General features: G+C 37.9%; 1 protein-coding gene across 10 annotated transcripts in view; it reads left to right on the forward strand.

Moving 5' to 3' along the window:
- The window catches only part of R3HDM1 (R3H domain containing 1), a 178,428-nt gene continuing 151,908 nt past the window's right edge, over positions 1-26,520 (forward strand). For all 10 annotated transcript variants that reach the window (XM_057745227.1, XM_057745229.1, XM_057745228.1 and 7 more), the window contains exon 1: positions 1-137. The gene's annotated coding sequence lies outside the window, so the exon portion shown is untranslated. The remainder of the gene's footprint in view (positions 138-26,520) is intronic.

The following is a 26,520-nucleotide window of genomic DNA, read 5'->3' on the forward strand; positions in this document are numbered from 1 at the left end:
CGGCTGCCGCTGGAGCCGGTGTCCGGGCTGGTGATGGGGTTAATTCCCTCTCGTGAGACTCTTACTTGCACCCACCCAGCCCCGCCGTCGCCCCGCCGCGCAGCGCTCCAACCGCCTCCTCCTCCTCAGTAACGCGGGTAAGAGATGCCCTCCCCTCCCCCCTCAGCTCCCCGGGAATAACGCGCCTCGCTCCCCTCCCCCGCCCGCCAACCGGTAGCGCTAACGGAGAAGGAGGCAGGCAGGGAGAGATGTGGTGTGTGAGAAGGTGGCCTATCCCCGCCGAGCGGTCGGCGCTCTAGCCAGGGCCCCGCCGAGGTGCTGCCGTTGCCAGCCCCGCCGGGAGGTCGGGCTCCGAGGGAGTCCGGGCTCGCCTGGCCCGCCGCTGCGGCTGCAGCTGCATCCAGTACCTTGCGCCCACCGCCCCCACCCGGGGGCCATGTGAAAAGCAAACCCCTCGAGGCCTAGCTGAGGAGGCAGGGGAAAGGTTCCAGAGTCCCTGTCTTGGCGGCTGCTGCTACCCTTGCAGCCCTAGGGACTCGGGAACCAGCCACAGCAGGCCTGCCTGGAGCGGGTGCCGTGCGTGGCTCAGCTCTGCCGGGTGGCTGGCGCCCGTGCCCCGGGCTCCCCGGCCCACCCCACGGCCGCCACCCCCGGCCTTGCGCCCCAAGAATTTTTAGGAAGGGAATAAGGCATCACGACCGGTTGGTGAAATGTTAGATGGAACATTTAACGTGTGGTACCAGAAAAAGCACAATGGGAGTATTAGGAAGAAAGTTGAATGACTGTCAGTGCCGCGGACCTCGGGGATCAGACTTACACACGTTATGGTTGAGCCTTAAGCTCTGTCCCCCAGATGCCTGTGTATTTGAAGTTTTTTGTCTTTCTCTTTCTTTTGTTGCTAGGTGCAGAGGAGAGTTCCTCTGTTCTTTGAGCTTGCTTTTATGCAGAAACAAACTGTTGAGGCTATCAGGTCCCGTGTATAATTGGGATAGGAAGTCAACTAAGTAAAAGGCGAAGAGGTGCTTTCTCAGATAAGATTTAGTAAATAGCAGATGATTTTTCTAATATGATTTTCCAGAAAAAAAAAGTATATGGGTATACGTATATATGTATATGCATGTGTGTATGTGAATATATATCTGTGTGTATGAATGTACATATATATATATCTCCAGAGTTACGGTTTGCCTAATTGTAATTCTGAAGAAACTTTGCTTTTAGCCTAAATGTCATTGATTAAAAGAACTTTTGAATAATGAATAGAAGGTTAAAGTCAAACTGGCAGCTCACCTACCTGTAATACTTGAAACAGTATAATCTGTGTAATATTTAACATAGTAGGATACCAGTGTGACTAGGTTAATTGGACGCACCTCAGCTTAACAAAACTTGGCATATTTGGCCATATTTGAGAGGGAATGCTTCTTTCTCACATGTTGATCGAGTGCTCATCTTTTCAGTCCTTGCTTTTTTGTCAAGGTGAATAAGTCCTTAAATAAAGGGTTCTATAATTTGTTGTAGACATATTTTGTCTGTAATCAAAGGTAAAACCCTAGGCCCAGTCCTGAGGCTTACTTGTTACCAGAATAAACTTGGGGTCTGAAGAATTATCTGAGTTTTGACTAAGTATTGGCCCATTTCTTCAGGGTTTGAGAAGACTAACTGGCTTGATGATCTGTATTCCACAACTAATATATCTAGATACAGAATTGACATAGATTCATAGATTCAGGATCTGAAAGAAATTTGGATATGTGTTAAAATTAAAAAATGAAACATATAACCCTGAAGGGTAAGTCCCCTCAGCTCCCCACAAAAAGTACCCATAGCATACATTACTCAGCGTAGCATGTTCTAAAACTTGTTGGTTAATTGGTAAATTATATAATGCTTTCAGATCTCATGTGCCTTATGTACAGAAAGGGCTGATGAAAATTTAGGAGGCTTCCGTTATTAGCTGCAGGACCCCTCTATGAGCCTCAGTTTGGTTTCCTCATCTATAAAATGGGGGTGGTTGGTTATGCTTAACTCACAAAGTTGTGAGGTAGAGATGAAGTATGTAAAGCCCCTTGCGTTGGGCCTAACACACAGTATATAACAATATGTTAAATATTAACTATTGTTATTAAGAGAATGAGTGTGTTTCTCAAATACACATGGTAGTGTTGGAGCCTCAGAACATGTTCTGTTAGTGAGAAGTACTGTGGGAGTTTTCATTTATATTGTGACTTGAATTGCAATTTGTAATTAGCCATTTTCAAAATGAAAGTTACGTAGGAAATTGGTCATAGAATACAAAAGAGTTATTTATTTTATAGAAAGTTTTTTGATTTTGCATTAAAATACAGGTGTTTGACTATTTCAAATGGATTATCTGGAATAAAAGTATGTGGTAATAATATCTTTTACATTTTATTTAGCTGATATGTTTCAAGATGAAGTTTCTATAGCTGATATCCATATTCATTGTACTACTGGGGCAAGCAACCCTTGAACTCTTTATAGTGTTAAGATTAAGCGAGTTATTTGACAGCCATAGGGTGACTACTGTTTTGTTGCTGTTTTTAATTCTCATTATTTATCAGTTCTTAAGTGTTTCTTTTCTGTGTAGCAACATGCCAGACACACTGTTCCTTTCTCCTCCCAGGCAGTTTTGAAAATGTACTGCGTCTTCACACATAATAGTGTCCTTGGAGTTTGCACAGTGAGACAGATTTAAGGTTAGGCTGAAAACAGTTTTATTATGAAGTCTTCTGACAGCCAGTGCCTGGCCAGGCTTCAAGGCAGCTGCACCTTATGCTGAATAGCGAGCTGAAGTATATACTTTTGTGGTGGGCTTTCCAAGTTACTGAACCCAGTACAGTTGGATGCTCCTTCCAGGTGCCTTACATGGCAGCAACAATAGAAAATTTTGTAAAATTGAAATAAGCTTTTTCATATATTGTGTAGAAGACAAGAATTGCCAAATAATGAAAGAGATTTTCTTGTACTGGCACTTTAGAATACCTAATTATACCCATTTGGGTTAATGTTAAAGTTTTAATTGCTCAGAAGTAAAGAAGGAGCAGGAGTAATAGCGGTAACAGTTTGATTTTTTCCATTCTTGAAAATATTACAATAATAAACACTTAAGACTGATGGGTTTATATTATATTGTTGCTATTTGGATTAGAAAAATCTCACTAATAACACTTTCATGATCTATTGTAAGTATGTTGGGCAGTCTGTGTGTGAAAGAGGTGTGGTTGCAAATGGTAGTGAACTTTTCAGATAGCACTTGCTGCTCCAAACCACAGAATCAGTACACTATCTTTTTAGTCATGTCTACATACAGTGATGATAACTTACTACTTATAACTTAAGATGGATAAACTAAGTTGGTTATCATAAAGAGAAGGGAGTGTAGTGTGTCAGTTTTTTCTCAGTAGAAGTCTTTTTTAAAAGAGTAAAATAATCTTCCACTTGATCCCTGTGAATTCTGATAATGTTTACTGATAATACAGACATGGGCAAAGAATCAAACATATAATCAAACAATTTTATTAAGTTAACTTTGCTTTCCAAGTAAGAATGTTACATAATTAAACAGGTTTATTTATAACTGATAAGCATGTATATGTTTTCAGGATTTAATTCAATTAGTTATTGGCTGATGGCTGAAATAAGAGATGAATTATTTAATCCTAGCTCAAAACTAGTTCTCTACCTTATTTTACAGCAATTTGGTTTTTTCTTCCCAGATTTTATCCTTTATTATTTTGCCTCTTCTTACTTCCTTAGTTTCCACACATACCTGTTAACTTCAAATTTTTTCCTATGAGTTTCAAAAACCTACACTTTACTATCTTTGTTATTCTCTTTGCCCTCTGAATTGTAGATTTGTGACTTTTTTCTTAATTTCTGTCTGTAAGCTCACTTCTCCAAATTATGTGGTTTTTGAGCCTTCTTATTTCATAAATACTAGCCCACATAACATGTTTAAATAATTGTTCTTGTAGCCTACATAACTGAAGTTTTCATCTACAACTCCCTAAAACCACTTTCTCTCCAAAAGAAATTAAGTATGGAACATAAACTACATTTGTTTTTAACTCTTGACCTTTGTTCTTAAAATTCAATAATTTGATACTGTCTTGTCTTAAGAGTTTAAGGTACTATAATTTGACTTCTCCCAACTTTAGTTTGATCAGTGACAGATATAAATTACTTTAGTGGGCTAGTTGTGCAGTTAACTTCACTAACCTGCCTTCTACGTGAAAGAAGTTCCATACAGGTATGAAATATTGCCTTATTGTCTGAGTTAGAAGTTTAACTAACTGCAGATTTACCTTGTTGTCTTGACCATCACTGAGGAGGGAAGCTATGGAATTTAAAGGGTTTTTTTTTTTTTTGGTGGGATCTTCCTGGAGCAGGGATCAAACCCGTTTCCCCTGCATTGGAAGGCGGATTCTCAACCACTGTGCCACCTAGGAAGCCCTAAAGGGTTTTTTTTTTTGTTTTTTAAGTTTTCATGTTGTGGGGGGAAAAAAGTCTCTGTACATATATGCAAAGCAATGGCTTAAATGATCATAAGGCCTTCATGTTAAAAGTCCTCTTGGGAAAACAGTTTATTACAGAATTTCTGTGTTTAAAAATAAGTATCTTTTTACTGGAAACAACCCAAATACCCTTCAATGAGTGAATGGTTAAACAACATATGCTATATCCATGCCATGGAATACTATGCAGCAATAAAAAGGAACAAACCATAGTACACAGCAACTTGGGTGGATCTTGAAGGAATTATGCCAAGTGAAAAAACAATCTTTTTTTTTTTCCAATGGTTATTTATTTATTTGGCTCCATTGGGTAGCTGTGGCATGTGGGCTCTTTGTTGCAGTACCCACAGGCTCCAGAGGTCATGGGCTTAGTTGCCCTATGGCATGCAGGATCCTACTTCCCCAACCAGGGATGGAACCTGCGTCTCCTGCATTGGAAGACAGATTCTTAACACTGGAGCACTAGGGAAGTCCTCAAAACCAGTCTTGAAGTGGAACAACCACATGGTTCCATTTATATAACATTCTCAAAATGACAGAATTAGAAGGTGAACAGATCAGTGGTTGCCAAGCATTGGAGACTGGGTGGGAAGATCAGGGTGGTTGTGACTAAAGGGTTAACATGAGGGATCTTTGCGGTAATTGAACAGCTCTGTATCTTAATTGTGGTGGTAGTTATGTAAATCTATATACATATGATAAAATTACATAGAAACACACACACACAAAGGAGTATGTGTAAAATTTGTAAAATCTGAATAAAATTGTGGATTATATCAGTGTCAATACTTGGTTTTGGTATCAAACTACACTTTTACATTCATCCCTTTGATATCCACTGGGAATTGGACCCAGAACTCCCTTTAAATACCAAAATTCACAGATGCTCAAGTCCCTTGTATAAAATGGCATAGTATTTGCATATAACGTATGCATATCTTCCCATATACCTTAAACCATCTCTAGATTACTTATAACACCAAATGCTGTGTAAGTCATTGTAAATACAATGCAAATGCTATGTAAATAGTTGCCAGCACATGGCAAGTTCAAATTTTGCTTTTTGGAATTTTCTGAAATTTTTTTCCTGAATATTTTCAGTTTGAGGTTGGTTGGATCTACAGATATGAAACCTGTGGATATGGGGGGCCAACTGTATAATGTTATCATTGGGGCAAACTGAATGAAGAGTACATGAAGACTGGTGTACTACTGTTTACAACTTCATGTGAATCTATACTTATTTTAAAATTATACTCAATTACAAAAAATTCCCATTACTTACATATATGTTCCTGTATAATATGGGGAAAAAGCATCTATTTTTTTTAACTCTTTATTGGAATATAATTGCTTTACACTGTTGTGCCAGTTTTTACTGTTCAACAAAGTGAATCAGCAGTATTTATACATATATCCCCATATCCCCTCCCTCCCACCCTCCCTATCCCACCCCTCTAAATCATCACCAATCATTGAGTTGATCTCCTTGTGTTATGTAGCAGCTTCCCACTAGCTATCTGTTTTACATTTGGTAGTGTATATTTCTCAATGCTACTCTCTCACTTAATCCCAGCTTCCCCTTTGCCCCCCCACCCTGTGTCCTCAAGTCTGTTCTCTACATCTGCATCTTTATTCTTGCCCTGTCAGTGGGTTCATGAGTACCACTTTTTTAGATTTCATATATATGAGTTAGCACACAGTATTTGTTTTTCTCTTTCTGGCTTACTTCACTCTGTATGACAGGCTCTAGGTCCATCCACCTCACTACAGATAACTCAATTTCATTCCTTTTTATGGCTGAGTAATATTCCACTGTGTATATGTGCCACATCTTCTATCCATTCATCTGTTGATGAGCATTTAGGTTGCTTCCACATCCTGGCTACTGTAAATAGTGCTGCAGTGAACATTGTGGTACATGGGTTTTTTTTTTTTCGGATTACAGTTTTCTCTGGGTATATATGCCCAGCAGTGGGATTGCTGGGTCATATGGTAGTTCTCTTTTTAGTTTTTTAAGGAACCTCCATACTGTTTTCCATAGTGGCTGTGCCAGTTTACATTCCCACCAACAGTGCAGGAGGGTTCCCTTTTCTCCGCACTCTCTCCAGCATTTATTGTTTTTAGGTTTTTTGATGATGGCCTTTCTGACTGGCACGTGTTTGTTAGCCATTTAAAAGCATCGATTTTTAAACAGATATTCTCTGCAAAATACCATTCATACATTTCTTATTGCTCACATGCATCTGTACAGAACAGAAATACTTGTGAAACATCCAACATGCAGTTTCCATTTTCATTTTATGTGCCTTATTTTCCCTAAATGCCAATTCATTCTTCTTTTATTACAGCTTGCTGCACTTTAACTTTCCAACCTCACTTTGTATAGACTGGAAAGAATCTGATATCAGTCATCTATATTATTCATTTTCCAGTTGCTATAAAAGGATTTTGTCAAGAGAGGCTATACATTTATTATTCAACTAAATGGTTGCATTTTAAGTCTTGATTATCTGTAAGACAAAGTAAAGGATTTTGTTCTCTTGTAAAGACAGAAAATGAGATATAATTTGGGGGAATAAAGTGACATTAGTGCTTGTTAAGTTACACTGTGGTTATTATGTGACCATGAAGCTTTTAATACAAAAGTATTAAATGTTTTAAAGCAATGCGGGAGGATTGTGAGGAGGTCAGAAGTAAAAGTTGTAGGCCACCAACTTGGGGAGGATACACTTTCTAAGATATGGATGATCTTGATCCATGTTGAGTTAATTTTTGTGTGTGGTATGAGGTAGGGGTCCAAATTCTTTTTTTTTTTTTAAGATTATTTTTTTATTTTTTTATTTTTGGCTGTATTGGGTCTTCATTGCTGCACACAGGCTTCTCATTGCAGCGGCTTCTTTTGTGGTGGAGCACGGGCTCTAGGCATGCAGGCTCAGTAGTTGTGGCACATGAGCTTAGTTGCTCTGTGGCATGTGGGATCTTCCCAGACCAGGGATAGAACCCTTGTCCCCTGCATTGGCAGGTGGATTCTTAACCATTGCGCCACCAGGGAAGTCCCCAAATTCATTCTTTTACATTCGGATATCCATTTTTTAAATCTCAGCACTGTTCTTTCCCCATTGAATTGTCTTAGCACCTCTGTTGACAATAAATGTAGAAAGTTAGTTATCAATTCTCAGTTGTATTCCATTGATTTATATGTCTGTCATTATGCCAGTAGTTCCACACTGTTTGATTTTGTAACTTTGTAAAAAGTTTTGAAATTGGGACATGTGAGTCCTCTTTGTTATTCTTTTCCAAGATTGTTTTGGCTCTTCTGGATCCTTTTTATTTCTGTATGTGGTTTAAGAACAACTTGCCAATTTCTGCAAAGAAACTAGCTCGGATTTTGATAGGGTTGTGTCAAATAGGTCAATATGACAATTTGGGGAATATTGCCATGTTAACAGTATTGAGGATTTCTTTAATATTTAGTGATTCATTTTTTTAAAAGTGATAAACTTATTGCTTGTTAACAAATACAGTTGAACCTCCATATCTGCTGGTTCTGCATACACGGATTCAATCAATAATGGGTCAAAAAATGGTTAAAAAAAAAAATTCCAGGAAGTTCCAAAAACAAAAGTTTGCCATGTTCGGGCAACTATTTATATAACATTTATATTATGACAACAATTTACATAGTATTTACATTGCATTATTTTAAGTAATCTAGAGATGATTTTAAAGTATACTGGAGGATGTGCAAAGGTTATATGCAAATACCATGCCATTTTATATGAGAGACGAGCATTCATAGATTTTGGTATTCATTCATGGATTTTAGGGTCTTGGAACCAATCCCTCATGGGGTGACTTAGCATATTTTATGAAAAATATATTTTCAAAATAAAAAAAATAACAAGAAGAATGGCGTCATTTTACATTTTTGCAAGTCTCCATAATGTCTGGCTTATAAAAAGATAGGTGGATTCTCATATATGTTTTTGCATTAACTCTAATATGATTTGTGGTTTTGGTAGAAACATAAGACCATTTGGCCTCATACAGATATGTAGAGGAAAAAGGAAGGACCTCATGGACGCTTTGAAAGCATCTTGAAGATCTGTAGTCATCACTGGTCCACACTTTGAGAACAGCTTGTTCAATGGAAAGGAATATGTTTGGAAACTCAGAAACTTGGTTGAAAGTCACAAGTCTGCCACTTAACAGCTGATATGGTTTTTTTTTTTTTTTTTTTTTTTTTTGGCTTAGTTGCTCCGCGGCATGTGGGATCTTCCTGGAGCTGGGATCGAACCCATGACCTCTGCATTGTCAGGCGGATTCTTAACCACTGCGCCACCTAGGAAGCCCTGATATGGTTTTTGAGCAAGTTACTTAGCCTCTCAGTCTTTCTTCATCTGTATAATGCAGATGATGACACTCCCTTTTAGGGTTTTTATAAGGAGGAAACAAGATCATGCCTGTAAAGTTTTGGGTGTATTAAAACCACCAAAGAATTGAGGCTTGTCTTTTTTCATTTATATTTTTCAACCTCTATTATATAGGATTAGCTAATATTTTTTCCACTGCGAGTACATACCACAGCATGGTAACCTTCATGTAAATTTGGTTCATTGTAGTAGTATTTAAGCGCTGAACTTTATTCATACAGTTTTCTACTATCAGTCCTTTTAACTACATATTATGGTAGCAAACAAGTAGGGAAGAAATGGGCAACAAGAAGGTAAAGGAATTTCTCGGAAATGGGGGAGTAAATTGATGTCTCTTTTAAGACCATTTGTTGCCTTACTGCAGTCCTGCTATTAACTTTTGGAAGAATGAAGGAAACTGCAAAAATTCTGCCTTAAATTGGAGAATGGTTCTTTAGCATGTATTTTCCCAGTTAATATTAATAAAATTAAAATGTAAATGATTCCAAATCCTCAGTGATTCTATAAATATTGAACCAAATTTCAGGTAGACATTATTTTAATGCAAAGTTGTTTGGTTTTTTTTTATAAATTTATTTATTTATTGGCTGCATTGGGTCTTCATTGCTGTGTGCGGACTTTCTCTAGTTGCGGAGAGCAGGGGCTACTCTTCGCTGCAGTGCACTGGCCTCTCGATGCAGTGGCTTCTCTGGTTGCGGAGCACTGGCTCTAGCCGCAGGCTTCAGTAGTTGTGACACGTGGGCTCAATAGTTGTGGCTTACGAGCTCTAGAGCACAGGCTCAGTAATTGTGGCACACGGGCTTAGTTGCTATGCGACATGTGGGATCTTCGGACCAGAGCTTGAACCCGTGTCTCGTGCACTGGCAGGCGAATTCTTAACCACTGTGCCGCCAGGGAAGTCCCAGGAAGACATTATTGCAGCTTTTTTTTACAAAGCAGGTTGAGAAACAGAATGAGGTGTGGGGTCCAATTTGGACAGGGTGGTCAGGAAGACTTCTTGAGGTTGGAACAAACACCTGACTGAAGCGAGGGAACAAGCCATTTGAGGGAAGAACAACATTCTGGGTAGGAGGAACAGAAAGTACAAAGGCCATGGCATGGGGGCATACTTGAGTGGAGATGGAAATTACACTTACTTACTGAAGTTCAACAGTGCTCTCCCAAAGACAGTTAGGATTTAAAGGAACAAGTACATTAAGAACACTTTGAAGTGTGACTCTGGGGCTGTCAACTATGCATATTTATTAGCTAAGTGAATCACTTCCACTGTAGATACTCTTAATCCCAAATGTACTGAATTTTAAGGGACATTTGCAAAGTCTAAACCCAAATCTTTAATCTCCACTTATCAAAGGTTTCTTGTCTTTTCAGTGCTAAACTGAGAGATGCAGTAGTTTTTCTTAGAATTACCTGCATCTACATAGACCAGTAGGTAAATTATTGTGTTGGCGTGTGAGAAGTCATCTGGTCCAACCTCAGTGGTTCTCAAGGATCAGTCCAGTGACAGTTACCTGGGCCGCTTTTCATAAAGTTAGCTGCTTTTCCTTTCCTTTCTTCTTTCAGGGTGTATTGGAATGGGGAGATGGGTAGGTACCTGACTCATACTTTTTTGAGCAAGCTCTTGTGGGGAACTTACTGACAGGGAAATCAAGCAGATAATCATTTAGCCTTTGCTTGAACTGTTCTAGTGACAGGACTGCATTCTTAAAGGAATTGTCTCTACTGTATGTATATATAGTAAAGTGTGTATATTGTGGGGGGGCGGGGGGCAGGTAGGGAAGGAAGGCATAGTCAGAGGAGAAGAGATCCAGTTGGTTCCAGACAGAATTGAAATGTTATCATAAAGATGCATCAGTATCAATGTCACTTGTCCCCTCTTCCTCTCCCTTCACACCCCCAGAGAATAGAAGTGTTGGTAGGGATGAGGGACTTTACTTGCCCAGGCCCAAGACCCTCCTGCTTGGCCCCATTGTCTAAAATGAGGGAAATGGTGGAGGGCTAATCCTACAGATGTCCTCAGTAGGTACTTCACCCCTTTATACTCCCCCTGGCTGTTTAGCTCCCTCCTTAGACTTGCTGGGTTATATTTCATATTGTTGCAGGCAGAGAAGCTACAGCTAGTCCTCAAAGCACATTAGATCTTGTCAAAGAATCAGGCAACTAGACCATATTGGTATCTTTGTGATTTTAAATTTTGTTTTATTCAAGGTGGTATAACCATAGGAAATGAAAGTCTTGGGGGATAGTTTTAAAACCTATTTTAGATCATTTTGATAACAGTCACGTTGATTTGAGAAAAATGCTCAGATTTAAGTGTTTTTACTCAGGTAATATTGCCAACTTCTTTGTCTTGAAATCAAAAACATTTCATGTTTATTCAGTACACTGAATAGATTGTAAACTTAGTTTGTTTGGTTTTTTGGTTTTTTTTTTAGGTATTTTGTTTTGTTTTGTTTCTTACTGCAATAGAAAACAGAAACTGAACGCTTGTAGAGCTTACTGCATTTCTAAACTTAAATTTTTGGAAAGTTTATATATTTTTTAAACTTAAAATCAAAACAGTGCATACATGAAAAAATCAAACAGTACAGCAGATCTGTAATCGATTATTATTTCCTTATCTACTGTTGTTACCAGAATTGATGAGTCTCTTGAAGAGAATTAGAATGTTCTTAGCATCAAAAGTCAGATGGATTCTTTTTTAAGCTTCCATCGGTTTATCAAAGTCATGTCAGTTTGTTTTGTTACACATTAGAAGCATGGATTTCCTGTATTTGTTTTTTCCAGCTTTCCTGGGGTTTCTAATTTTCTTTCTTTTTTTTTCTGATTGACAAATAATAATGTACCATCAACATATCATCAGAGTTATTCAGTGTATGTTTCATGGAGGCCTCTCTCCCTCAGATTTTCTCTTGGATTCTGTGTGTTGCTCTCATCCTGGGACTTGCCTTCACTGCCCTCCCAGGTTGAATCAGCTCTTTGCTGGACCCTGTGGATCCTTCCCCTTTCTTGATTTTTACACTCATTTTGTTAGACAGTAGCCTGAAGTATCTTCCCAAGAAAGACTGTTTAGGAAGTAAAGCTTTTGGCACCTTATATGCCTGAGGTCTCTATTCTGCCCTCATACCCAAATGGTAGCATAGAATGCTAAATTCAAAATCATTTTTCACTTGTACTTGAACATAGCGCTAGTGTCTTCTAACATCTGGGTTGCTTTTGAGAGATATGCTGATGAAATTTTCCAAGCATACAAAAATTTGATGGGTGACTCAATTCTGCAGTTACTAACATTTTGTTCTATTAGTTTCATCCTCTATCAATCTATCTTAATTTTTGATGCATTTCAAAATACATTGCAAGGATCAGTATACTTCAGTCCTGAACACTTTGGCATGCATATGAGTAACTAGAGTTCAGTATTCGGCTACATTTTTATAGGTAGATATGCATACATAAAAATGCACAAATTACAAACATACCATTCAGTGAGTTTTTTACAAATTATATACATCCCTGTCTATCAAGATATAGAACAGGACTTCCTAGGTGGTGCAGTGGTAAAGAATCCGCCTGCCAATGCAGGGGACACGGGTTCGAGCCCTGCCCTGGGAAGATTCCACATGTCGTGGAGCAACTAAGCCCGTGCGCCACAACTATTGAGCCTGTGCTCTAGAGCCCGTGAGCCACAACTACTGAGCCCATGTGCTGCAACTACTGAAGCCCACGCGCCTAGGGCCTGTGCTCCACAACAAGAGAAGCCACTACAATGAGGAGCCTGTGCACCACAATGAAGAGTAGCCCCCGCTCGCAGCAACTAGAGAAAGCCCGTGTGCAGCAACGAAGACCCAATGCAGCCAATAAAATAAATAAAATTAATTAATTAATTAAAAAAAAAAGATATAGAACATTATCATCACCCTGAGAAACAAGAACCAAAAGTTCTGATTCTTTTCCACCATATGTTATATTTTACAGTGCTAGGACTTAACATAAATGGAATTATACAGTATGTATTCTTTTGTGTAAGGCTTCTTTCATTCAACATATTTTTCAGATTTATTCACGTTGTTGCATGTATGAATACTTCCTTTTATAATACAATAGTATTTTATTGAATAAATATATAGTTGGCTTTTCTATTCTGCTGATGGTCACCTGTGTGCTGTTTCTGGTTTTTAGTTATAAATAAAGTGACTCACAAGAGTATGTGAGAATAAGTTTTATTTTTTATTTTTATTTTTTCAAAGATTTATTTTATTATTTATTTTTGGGTGCGTTGTGTCTTTGTTGCTGTGCATGGGCTTCCTCTAGTTGCAAAGAGTGGGAGCTACTCTTCCTTGTGGTGCACAGGCTTCTCATTGTGGTGGCTTCTCTTGTTGCGGATCATGGGCTCTAGGCATGCTGGCTTCAGTAGTTGTGGCATGTGGAGGGCTCAGTAGTTGTGGCTCGCAGGCTCTAGAGCATAGGCTTAGTAGTTGTGGTACACAGGCTCAGTAGTTCCACGGCATGTGGGATCTTCCCAGCCCAGGGCTCAAACCCGGGTCCCCTGCATTGGCAGGCAGATTCTTAACCACTGCGTCACCAGGGAAACCAGAGAATAAGTTTTAAATCTTCAAATTAGAAATATGTGCTAACATGCAATATACCGCACAGATATCCGTTGGTTCATTTCTTCTTTGTTCTTTTCCTAATTTTGAATTTTTGTTAATACAAAGTTAAGTCATAACTTAGCTGAAAATACTGTCATACTTTGTATGATTTTTGCTCTCAGAAATATAAAGAACATGTATGAAGATTATTTAAAATCATCCCCCCTTTTTAAAGTTTTTTATGTTTTTGTTGAAACTAAAATTTACCTGTTTTTTCTAGTCATTTGATTGACTTTAGGTAGTAAGGTGTAATTAAGAGCTTCTTTCACAGTGAGTCTTTCAGCATATAAAGTCATTGAATATTAGTAGTAGATGTTTTTAAAGAATATGTTAGTCTGACATTGTATGTGAATCATCCTTGATCCAGAGAGGCATGACTTTTTCAGTTATAAATGCCTTTTGCTTACTTTTTAAAAATTAATTAATTAATTAATTTATTTATTTATTTATTTTTCCCTGCGTTGAGTCTTCACTGCTACATACATGCTTTTCTCTATTTGCAACAACGGGGGCTACTTTTCATTATGGCGTGTGGGCTTCTCATTGCAGTGGCTTCTCTTGTTGCAGAGCACAGGCTGTAGGCACGTGGACTTCAATAGTTGCAACACATGGGCTCAGTAGTTGTGGATTACAGGCTCTAGAGCACAGGCTCAGTAGCTGTGGGGCATGGGCTTAGTTGCTGCTCGGCATGCGGGATCTTCCCTGGCCAGGGATCGAACCCGCGTCCCCTGCATTGGCAGGCAGATTCTTAACCACTGCGCCACCAGGGAAGTCCTTGCTTGCTTTTTTAATAAAGATTATTACTTCTGCACTTCCTAGGTGGCGCAGTGGTTAAGAATCCGCCTGCCAATGCAGAGGACATGGGTTCGATCCCTGCTCCAGGAAGATCCCACATGCCACAGAGCAACTAAGCCTGTGTGCCTAAAAAAAAAAAAAAAAAGATTATTACTTCTACTTGTTGTAATTTTCGAATGGCAGTTGAAAGACCCAAGTTTAAAATTTTATATTCATGATATGGAGTGTCTTTTGTAGCTCTTTAAGGTTTGTTAAATCCATATGATAAATTAAGAATGACATTTTCTCATTGCCATACTGCATTACACAAAGAATTTTATACTGTTATAATATCCAGTGTACACACGCCACAGCTCTTTGTGAGTATTGATTTTCTTTTTAATGAATGCTGATTTTGGAATCTAATTCATGTAAAAAAAAGAGTAAAGTAGTTTTTTACTATACTATTCAAGCTGTACTTGTGGCATATGAAAATTACTTCATAGCTTTTCTGAAAACTGCATACAGCTACACATCTTTTCAGTTGTGTTTACCTTACTACTGAATGGAAAACCTGGTGATAAAACAGGTGACAGTTTAAGAAGATTGGCTTAAATTTTTTTTTTAATTTTATTTATTTTTTAGCTGTGTTGGGTCTTTGTTGCTGTGTGCGGGCTTTCTGTAGTTGTGGAGAGCAGAGACTACTCCTTGTTGCGGTGCACAGGCTTCTCATTGCAGTGGCTTCTCATTGCAGAGCATGGGTTCTAGGACACACAGGCTTCAGAACTTGTGGCACGCAGGCTCAATAGTTGCGGCTCGCTGGCTCTAGAGCACAGGCACCGGCTTAGTTGCTCCGTGACATGTGGGATCTTCCTGGACCAGAGATCCAACCTGTGTGCCCTTCATTGGCTGGAGGATTCTTAACCACTGCACCACTAGGAAAGTCCCTTAAATGTTAATTGAAGCTTATATCTACTTATTTACATCTAACACCTATACTTTAATTTTAAAAAGGGCTTACTTATGTCATTTTTTTCTTGGTTTATGTGGCATTTGTGAAAATGCTTACAGAAATGCTAGTAAGGGATAATTGATGTTCTTGTTTGCGAAAGTTACACTAAGATCACAGAAACGGCTAGTAATTAAATTGCTTCTGTCCTTAAAGACATACCTCTGCCTTCAAGAAGCTCATGACTTATCTGGGATCCACTTGAGTCAAAGTTTCTGTATTGTAAATGGCTGCAGCTTCCATTTCCTTTTTCTCCGCTTCCTACTTGTCCTCCTCTTCTTTCCCCTAGTCTTTGAACAAATTTGCTTAAAGATAAGGCAGGATTAATGGAACTATGATAAAGTAGGAACAAGTCTCAGTGGATGGCCTTTTTAATTAAATATATGAGGTTCCAAGGATTACATGAAATTTACACCTTCTAAATGCACCATAGAGAACCAAGTGAAAGTTGATGGTCAGATAACCATTAATTGAATTGCTTTTACATATCCTATCATAAAATTTGGATACAAGCATTTTTGTCTTGCCCTCATTTCTGTCAGAGCTTTTCCCCTGGCATCCTATACCTCAGAGATATTAAATTAACCAAAGTTAACATAACCCGTTAATAGCCCAGCCAGGACTTTATGCTCCAAGTCCAACTTTATGCTATATCAAGTATAAAGAAATTAATTTGGTCAATTAATGTGCTTATTTTTTTAGTCCCAGAATGTAATAATGGCACATTTATTGGGAAATATTTCAAAATAGATAGCTTGTCAGACAAATTACTATTATATGCCATACTTTGTTCTTCCAGACTTTATAATGTTATTCCTAGAACTGCTAGTTGCTTAAAACTACTTAACGTACTTAGAAGGCCTTCCCTCTTGACTCCAGTGCTAGTATTATAACTATATTGTAAATGACCCTGAGCTGCTCAGAGTGTGCTAATCACAAACTGAAATGTTAGCATAAGTTGTCCATATTATAACAAAAATAATTTCCTTTTATTTAGTAAAGAGTTTGTGTCTGCTCTGCAAGAGTTTTTCCTTTCAGCCTTGTGAGATCTAATGGTAAGGAAATAGACACTACAATAAAAAAGCATACCTACCTCTCTTTTAACTTGATGACTTGATCTAACCCCAAATTTTAATTCTTCACACTATGGAGAAAGTCAGTGAGTCGTAGCTAAGTAATGCCCTGCTTGTTTTGTAAACCAGGATGTATTTCTTAAATGAGATAAGTTTTGTGAAGTAGAACATTTTAAAAGCTAGTTTGTTGTTAACATTGCTTGGCATCCATTCCATGAATAGTTTTCTTGGCTATCTAGGTTATTTTTGTTTATATCTAAAACAGTCTTTCTGAACTAAAGTTTAGCCTAACTGGAGGAAATTCAGTGTATTTCATATTGAAATGAAGTACAATACCTGGTTCCATTTTTTGATAAAGACTTGTCCTTTTTAGGATCACAACAAATGTGTTGTGACAAAAGCCAGACACCAGTGATTTGCATAAATTTACCATAAATCTAGGTTACCAATAATGTTTGTAAGTCATCACCCTGACCAAGAATTGAGATAAGCAGCAGTTGCAGAAATTGGGAATTGAGGAACATCAGGATATGGCTCTTCAGGTGTGTTATGATCCCAGAAGTAATGAGGAATTGGACTTGGCCTTCATGAGCAGGACTTTAAATTCAGGTCAGTCAGATGCTCTTCATGAGGCACTGTTACAAATTTGTACAAAAAGATTTCAAAATGTGGTGTGGGCTCTTTAAAGAGTTAGTATAAAACCTGACATATAATCATATTGAAATTTATTTGACTTTTTTATGTTGGTATTTTAAAATAGCTTTTTTTTTAATTAAAAAAATTTTTTTTAAATAGCTTTATTGAAATATAATTCACATACCATAATATCCACTTATTTAAAGTTTACAGGTCATTGGGTTTTAGTATATTTGCAAAGTTACGCAACCATCACCATAATCTAGTTTTAGAACATTATCATCACTTCAAAAAGAAACCCCATATCCATTAGCAGTTATTCTTTATGTTCTTTCCCCTTCCCCCAGCCCTAGACAACCACTAATCTACTTTCAGTCTCTGTAGATTTGCCTCTTCTGGAAATTTAATGTAAATGAAATCATACAGTATGTCATTGTTTGTGACTTTCACTTAAGCATAATGTTTATAAGATTCATCCATATTGTAGCATGAATCAATACTTCATAACTTTTTGTGGCTGAATAATATATCGCTATATGAATATACCCCCCTTTTTTTAATCAGTTCATCAGTTGAGGGACATTTGAGTTGTCTCTACTTCTTGGCACTTATAAGTAATACTGGCTATAAACATTCTTGTATAAGTTTTGTATAGACATATGTTTTCATTTCCCTTGGATGTATACCTACCAGTGGAATTGCCGGGTCATATGGTAACTCTGTTTAACCATTTGAACTGATCAACTGTTTTCCAAAGTAGCTGCACCATTTTGCATTCCCAGCAGCAATGTAAGAGGATTTCTGTCTTTCCACATACTCACCTGTTCTTGTTATTGTCTGTCATTTTGGTTATAGCCATTCTAGTGGATGTGAAGTAATATCTCATTGTGGTTTTGATCTGCATTTCTCTAATGATTAAAGTTGTTGAGAAACTTCTCATGTGCTTGTTATTGGCTATATGGTTTTATGTAAACTTTGATACCTAAATGTTGTTTGTGTAGCTCTTATGCACTCTGTGGTTAATTAGTATTTAGGCTCTATATTCCATATAAAATACCAGTATGTATACAAACACAGTAAAGGCTTAGCTCTAAGACATATTGGAGAATTGGACTGATACTGATTCGTCAGTGTTTTCCAAACTTAACTGTTTATATAGGGTAGTTATTAGTTTGCCTGGGACAGTCCCAGTTTATCCCTGTTGTCCTGGCTTAATTATAAAAAAAGTGTCGTGCTTTTACTTTGAAGTATGCCCTGATTTGGACAATAAATTGTATGGCCAACTTACTGACAGTTAACTTAGAGTACTTATTTAAATACACACTTACTATCTTATTTAAATACACACTTGCTTTCTACTAAATTAGAATCTGCAAGAAAGGGGCCTGAAAATATGTTTTTAGCAATTTCAAGATCAAGCACATTAGTAATGTATTATTCTAGCAGATTGCTGGTGTTGCTCTGCAACTCAAAACCCATAACCATTGTTTTAGTGGGACAGAGAATTCCAAGTTAAAACTGGAGAGAAATAATCTAACCTGATAGCCTAGTACCACCCATCTCCTTAAAGTGATGATAGGGGAGGAGTATTAACATGCACATTGGACTGGCTTGTAGGGGCAGGAGGGTATGGGACAGTAAGCAACGTTTAATTTACTGGGAGTAGGGTGATCTCAGGACAGAGCTCTAGTAAGAGGCAATGAGCAAAGCTGAACTTCTCAATAGTGTTTTCCTTTGAGTTAGGTGAGAGAGTAAGAGAAGAATTCATGAAGGTATTCTTCATACCTGAGAACTAGAAACAAGAATTAATGAGGAATGAAGGGAGGCAGAATAAGTACTTTCAGACTTTGAGGCTATGTTAGAAGGAAGATAGAATGTGGTACTGTTGGTTTTTGTTTATTTGGAGGTCAGTGGGATTTGATAGTATTTGCACATATGGTTGTTTGTAAGCCAGACACTTGTAAGATATCTATGTAACTTGTAAGATATTTTTATAATAGGTGTCAGAGATGCCCATCTGGTTTTTAAGATATTGTCTTTTGTTAACTTTGTAATTTTTGTCTTCAAGATGAGAGTGAACACATTTGACTCAATATAAAGTAATATGCATTAATTAATTGTGGAGGGTCTTGTGCTGAGCCAATCATACTTGCTCATATGATTTATTACCTTTTAGCACCAGTGCAACATAGTTAAGAAATAAGTTAAGAAATGGCTTAAAAGGTAGGAGTTTATCTGTATCCCAGCATAGCTGTTGCCTCATGATGTCTCCCTTAGCTGGAAACTTGAGCTAACTCTTATTAGCTATAATACCAAGCAACACTGCCTTAATATAAGTACCTGCACCATAGTATTTCATCCAGAAACTCTTTGGATGGGGGGAGGAACTTTTTTAAAAAGCTGTATTGAGGTATAATTGACTTACAGTAAACTGTGTGTATTCAAAGTGTATGTTTTGAAAATGTGCTGGTTTTTTAATTGATACTCTGGCAAGTCTGCCATTATAATTTGTCTTCTAAGCATTCAGTAACTGAGTAGAGAAATGAAATGACCCTTTTTTTAAAATTATTTATTTATTTATTTGGCTGTACTGGGTCTTCACTGCTGCGCACAGGCTTTCTCTACTTGCGAAGAGCGGGGTCTACTCTTCTTTGCGGTGCATGGGCTTATTGCAGTGGCATCTCTTGTTGCCGAGCATGGGCCTTAGGCTCAGGCTTCAGTAGTTGTGGCTTGAGAGCTCTAGAGTGCAGGCTTAGTAGCTGTGGCACATGGGCTTACAGTTGCTCCACAGCATGTGGGATCTTCCCTGACCAGGGATCAAACCTGTGTCCCCTGCATTGACAGGCAGATTCTCAACCACTGCCCTACCAGGGAAGTCCCCCCATTAATTTAACTTGAGGAAACCATTGTGAATTATTCATGGGAAGAAGATTACACCAAGTTGTTATTACGACTTGTCCATATTTATAGAGCAGGTACTCTTCTCTCCAAAATTCAAGAGCTAGTGACTTTTCATTTGTACATATTTAACTAAGAGAATGGATCAAATGATTAAGGACATGGTATAATAAATGCTTGAGAAGTTCCAAAAAATAAGGAATGGACTGGGTTGGTTATGGAAAGTTGTGAGGAAGAAAGTAGATCAAGAAAAGGTAGAGCAAACAGTGAGTCGGAGTTTGAGTTAGAGCTTGGAGAATAGACGTGATTGGCCAGGCAGAAGTGGGTGAAAGAGCATTCTAGATAGAGGCGCATCGGTGAGTACAGGTGATGAAAGGTGAGTGATCTAGCTTGGCTGTGGGCTAGAATGGATGAGGGGAAATCACAGTGGAAAGTTAAACTGGAGCAAAAAAGTAAAGGATCTTAAATGCCAAACTAAAGGATTTGAATTGTGTCCTTTGAGACAAGGGGAACTAGTGGAGATTCTTTTGAACAAGATAGTGTTGATACAGATTTCATTGCCCCTTACTGAAACTGGAACTGTGTGTTTCTATGTCACCTCTGCCTCTTTATGCTGTAGACCTTTTTTTTCCCTTTCATACTACCATTGTGGTTATCAGGAAATTTATTTTTAAATTGTCTTCTATACCTCCTTATTTTTCTATTTTCAGATCTCTCATAATAAAGTAATAACACCAGATCTAGAAGAGACAGGGAGAGAAAGATGTATCATTACTATTACAGAGTTAAAGTATGGCTTAGTTTAAAAAATATTGTAAGTTTTCAAGTAATATGAATCCTAGGCAAAATTTGAAGTCCTGAAAGATTCAAAGATCTTGAGCCCTGCTTGTATGTGATGATCCAAGGTTTTACTGTCTCATTACTGTTTGTTTGTTTGTTTGTTTGTTTGTTTGTTTTTGCGCACGGGCTTAGTTGCTCCACGGCATGTGGGATCTTCCTGGAGCAGGGATTGAACCTGTGTCCTCTGTATTGGCAGGCGGCTTCTTAACCACTGCACCACCTAGGAAGCCCCTCTTTTTTTTTTTAATTGAAGTATAGTTGATTTACAATATTGTGTTAGTTTCAGGTGTACAGCACAGTGATTCAGTTATACATGTATATATATTCCTTTTTCTTTATGGGTTATTATAAAATACTTAGTGTAGTTCCCTGTGCTGTATAGTAGGTCCTTGTCATTACTTTCTTGACCTTTATTTAAAAATATATATTTAGAGAATTTAAAGCACATTCAGCTTAAGAATACCCTCCTCCCTTTTTTTTTTTTTTGGAATGTGAAAGGATCCCTAGAAGTTATAAATGTATAGTTGAGGGTAAAATGAGAAGAGTATTTTCCTATTCTCATCTCATTGTTTCAGGTATACAAATAAAAACCATGTTTAAAATATGAAGAAATATACATAAACAGTTGAACTGTTTATCTTAAAGCCAGATTCATAATAACCCTACGTGGTGGAAATGCTCTACATTTTTTTTTTCAGAACTTTTATTGAGATACAGCTAACATACAGTCAACTGCATATATTTAGAGTGTACAATTTGGTATCCCACTCTCCCAATTCATTCCCCCCCAACCCTCCCCGCTTTCCCCACTTGGTGTCCATGTGGTTTTTTGGGGGGTTTTTTTGGTTTTTAAGCTCTTCATTGAAATATAATTGCTTTACACTCTTGTACCAGCTTTTGAGGTACACCAAAGTGAATCAGCTGTATTTTTACATATATCCCCATATCCCCTCCCTCCCGCGACTCCCTCACACCCTTCCCGTCCTGGCCCTCTAAGGCATCACCCATCATCAAGTTGATCTCCCTTTGTTATACAGCAACTTCTTACTAGCTATCTATTTTACAGTTGGTAGTGTAAAAATGTCTATGCTACTCTCTCACTTTGTCCCAGCTTCCCCTTCACACACCCCCCACCCCAACCCCGTGTCCTCCAGTCCATTCTCTGCATCTGCATCGTTACTCTTGCTCTATCACTGGGTTCATCAGTACCATTTTTTTAGATTCCGTATATATGAGTTAGCATAAAGTGTTTGTTTTTCTCTTTCTGGCTCACTTCACTCTGTATGACAGTCTCTAGGTCTATCCACCTCATTACATATAGCTCCATTTCATTCCTTTTTATGGCTGAGTAATATTCCATTGTATATATATGCCACCTCTTCTTTATCCATTCATTTGTTGATGGGCATTTAGGTTGCTTCCATTGTCCTGGCTATTGTAAATAGTGCTGCAATAAACATTACGGTACATGTTTCTTTTTGGATTTTGGTTTTCTCTGGGTATATGCCCAGGAGTGGGATTACTGGATCATATGATAGTTCTATTTTTAGTTTTGTAAGGAACCTCCAAACTTTTTTCCATAGTGGCTGTACCAACTTACATTCCCACCAACAGTGCAGGAGGGTTCCCTTTTCTCCACACCCTCTCCAGCATTTATTGTTTGTAGATTTTCTGATGATGCCCATTCTAACCGGTGTGAGGTGATACCTCGTTGTCGTTTTGATTTGCATTTCTCTAATAATTAGTGATGTTGAGCAGCTTTTCATGTGCTTCTTGGCCATCCATATGTCTTCTTTGGAGAAATGCCTATTTAGGTCTTCTGCCCATTTTTTGATTGGGTTGTTTGTTTTTTTGATATTGAGCTGCATGAACTGTTTATATATTTTGGAGATGAATCCTTTGTCTGTTGATTCATTTGCAAATATTTTCTCCCATTCTGAGGGTTGCCTTTTCGTCTTGCTTATAGTTTCCTTTGCTGTGCAGAAGCTTTGAAGTTTCATTAGGTCCCACTTATTTATTTTTGTTTTTATTTCCATTATTCTAGGGGATGTGTCAAAAAAGATCTTGCTGTTATTTACGTTGAAGAGTGTTCTTCCTGTTTTCCACTAGGAGTTTTATAGTGTCTGGCCTTACATTTAGGTCTTTAATCCATTTTGAGTTTATTTTTGTGTGTGGTATTAAAGAGTGTTCTAATTTCATTCTTTTACATGTAGCTGACCAATTTTCCCAGCACCACTTATTGAAGAGGCTGCCTTTTCTCCATTGTATATCCTTGCCTCCTTTGTCATAGATTAGATGACCGTAGTTTATCTCTGGGCTTTCTATCCTATTCTATTGATCTATAGGAAATGCTCTACTTTTAAAGGATTATGAGAATCTAATACAATTTTTTTCACAGTTGTAAGTCATTTCAGCCCATGTTGGATTATGTGCACTTTTAACATTTTTAGAGTTTTAGATTAATTTTCTATTTTCATTTTGTGTTGTTATACTACCACGTTTTATTTCCTAGGAATTAATTGTCCCTTAAATGTGACACTGCAGAAATTATTTTCATTTAATTTCCTATGGAAGAAAATAATAAGCATTTAAGACTCTCTGATTTGTTTCCACTATACTGTTCAGTCATTTGTTTAAGCAGCCATTCCTTGAAAAAACATTTAATGAATACTTGCCACGTGCCAAGCCCTGGCTTTGAGAATACAAAAATCAATGATTTGGCCTCTTGCCCTGGAGGAGCTCAATCTAGTAACTCATTACAAATCCACTTGATAAGTTTGGTTTTTAAAAAAACACCCCAGAAGTGTACTCTCCCATGTGTTCTCCTGTGGCACTGTGTGTGTGTGAGTGTGTTTGTGTGTGTGTGATTTTCATATCAATTATTACTCTGTACCTTATATTATGTGTAGTTAATCATGTACACAACCCTAACCTCTGCTACCACATGCCTTCTCCCTACACGCAGTCAGAGACACTGCTCCATTTTAAAATTACCGGAGTCAAAAACTTTGTCAGCTTGATTATAATACCTTGTACACAACTGAACCTAATAAATGTTTGTAGACTTGAATATAATTATATATCTTGTATTGATTTGAGATATAAGTAGAGATCAAACTTACAGCCCAAGAGAAATTATTAGAAACAGATTTAGAAAAATAAACATCCTTTTCAAAAATTCAGACATATTCTACTTCAAGTTAAAATTCTGTCAAAACTTTGACTTGAATAAAATTTCTCTCCCTTATGTCTCCAATAAGAAATGATTACAGTCTGATAGCTGGGAGATAACTTTATTAAATGAGCCAAGGTCCGTATCCCAGTGAATACCATATCCCAGTCTCAGCACTGGCATTAGTTGATTGGAGCATGAGCACTGAACTGTCCGCATCCTTCCTGGTAGTCTCATTTTTTTCATTTAGGCTGAGGCATGTCTTCAGGTCTGCTTGAGGAACTTGTGTTTCTGCCTAGTTGAGAACTGATTTTCAAAACTGTGCTAATTAATATTGTCCTGTTTTGAATTCTGCCATAGAAGGAACTGGTAATGTAATTGCTGAGGATAAAGAATACTAACCTGAAAAAAATGGTTTGTAGTATGCTTTTGTTCTATCAAGCCATATTAAAGTTACCTCACAAAAGAACCTTTTAGCAGCTGGCCACCTGCTCACCCATTTTGTTTCACAGTAAATGCTCGCTGCTGTCTTACTTCACTGAGGCCTGACCTGCATGTCTAGATCACCCACATGGTCTGTCTCCTTTTTACGCTGTTTCTGATATGTAGAGGTTGTTAAAAGAAGATATATAGATAAGAAGGTTTAACCTTTTTCTAAAATTTTAATAAATTTCGGCTTCAACTTAGTGATAGTAATCCTTTTAAAGCTCTCTCTTTTGTATTTCCAAACTTGCATTTACAGTTATCTTTCCTCCTGTCTCTTTAAGCCACCTGCCACTTACTTAAATAAATTTCTCTCCTCTCTTAGTGAAGATATTGAGGCTATTTATTATATTTGGGGGTCACTGATTTATCCATGGGTACTTTAAAAGCCTCTCTTAATACTCATACTCTTTTCTTCTACCGGTCTCAAGTGAAGAGATGTCCCTTTTCTTCAAACCTACTCCGGCTCTCTTTAGAATGTGTTGATCCCTAATCATGTACCAGGGACTGTGATAGGATTTCTAGGAGACACAGTAAGGACTAAGATAGAGTTCTTAATTGCCCTTAAGAAGCTTAATGACCTGTGTTTGTGATTCCATTTCCGGTTCCTTCCATTATTTGTTCTCATCCTTGTCATTTGTGTCATATGTTCTTTATACTTTGTGTGTGGGCTTCAGTACTCGTGGGCTTTAGAGCGCAGGCTCAGTAGTTTTGGTGCACCGGCTTAGTTGCTCCGCGGCATGTGGGATCTTCCTTGGGCAGGGCTCGAACCCGTGTCCCCTGCATTGGCAGGTGGATTCTGAACCACTGTGCCACCAGGGAAGTCCTGAAGCATTATAAACTTATAATTTGAATTTTTTAAGCTTACAGCTGTCATATTAAGGTTAAAAGTGTCAAGCCTCTAACACATGCTGATACTAAAATTCGGATACCTATGTTAGTTGGCTATTTTATAATTATTTTAATCTGTACATCTGGGATAAGTTTAATACTTTTTAGAAACCTTTTCAATTTCATTTCTAGTCTTCAAAACTTTTTCTTTAACAAAGCTTCATGAAAGGCTTTTGTATTTGAAAAAAATTAATGTTCACCAATGTATAATGAAAAGTTAAGGCAGTAGATGAAAAAGTTGAGAGCTGATGAACAGCCAATAGCTTCTGAAATATAGCAGTACCCCTCCCCCTTTTTTAAGCGAAACTCTACTTATTATATTCGCTTCCTTTGATTGCGTGGACAGAAACAGTTTATGAGCCAAGTCCTGTGATCACAATAAAGATCTCAGGCTTCTGTTATTGCTGGAATATGTTCATAGCAGTACCAGTAGGAATTATAGACCATGGAAAAAACATTTTGACAGAGCAAGATTTATCTAAGACCGGGCTTCCCTGGTGGCATAGTGGTTACAAATCCACCTGCCAATGCAGGGGACATGGGTTCGAGCCTTGGTCCGAGAAGATCCCACATGCTGCGTAGCAACTAAGCACGTGTGCCACAACTACTGAGCCCACGTGCCACAACTGCTGTAGCCGGCGCACCTAGAGCCCGTGCTCTGCAGCAAGAGAAGCCACCACAATGAGAAGAGTAGCCCCCACTCCACGACTACAGAAAGCGCATGTGCAGCAACAAAGACCCAACTCAGCCAATAAATTTTTTAAAATAAAATAAATAAATAATCTAAGACCTTAGATGTCCTTTCCTCCAACATCAGCTTTTTAAGTCATAAATTTTTAAAATATTGTTACGGGTTGAATTGTGGCCCCTCCCCACCAAAGAAAAAAATCCCTCTTATGTTGAAGTCCTACTCCCATACCTCAGAACAAAACCTTATTTGGAAATAAGTCATTGCAATATCATTAGTTAAGATGAGATCATACTATAGTAAGGTATAACTGATATCCCTATAAAAAGGGGAAATTTGGAGACCATCTACAAGCCAAAGAGAGAGGCCTGGACCAGACCCCTCCTAAGGAACCAACCCTGCCAATATCTTGGTTTTGCATTTCTAGTCTCCA

The sequence above is a fragment of the Hippopotamus amphibius genome, chromosome 8 (assembly GCF_030028045.1).
Source record: "Hippopotamus amphibius kiboko isolate mHipAmp2 chromosome 8, mHipAmp2.hap2, whole genome shotgun sequence".
Taxonomy (NCBI): domain Eukaryota; kingdom Metazoa; phylum Chordata; class Mammalia; order Artiodactyla; family Hippopotamidae; genus Hippopotamus; species Hippopotamus amphibius.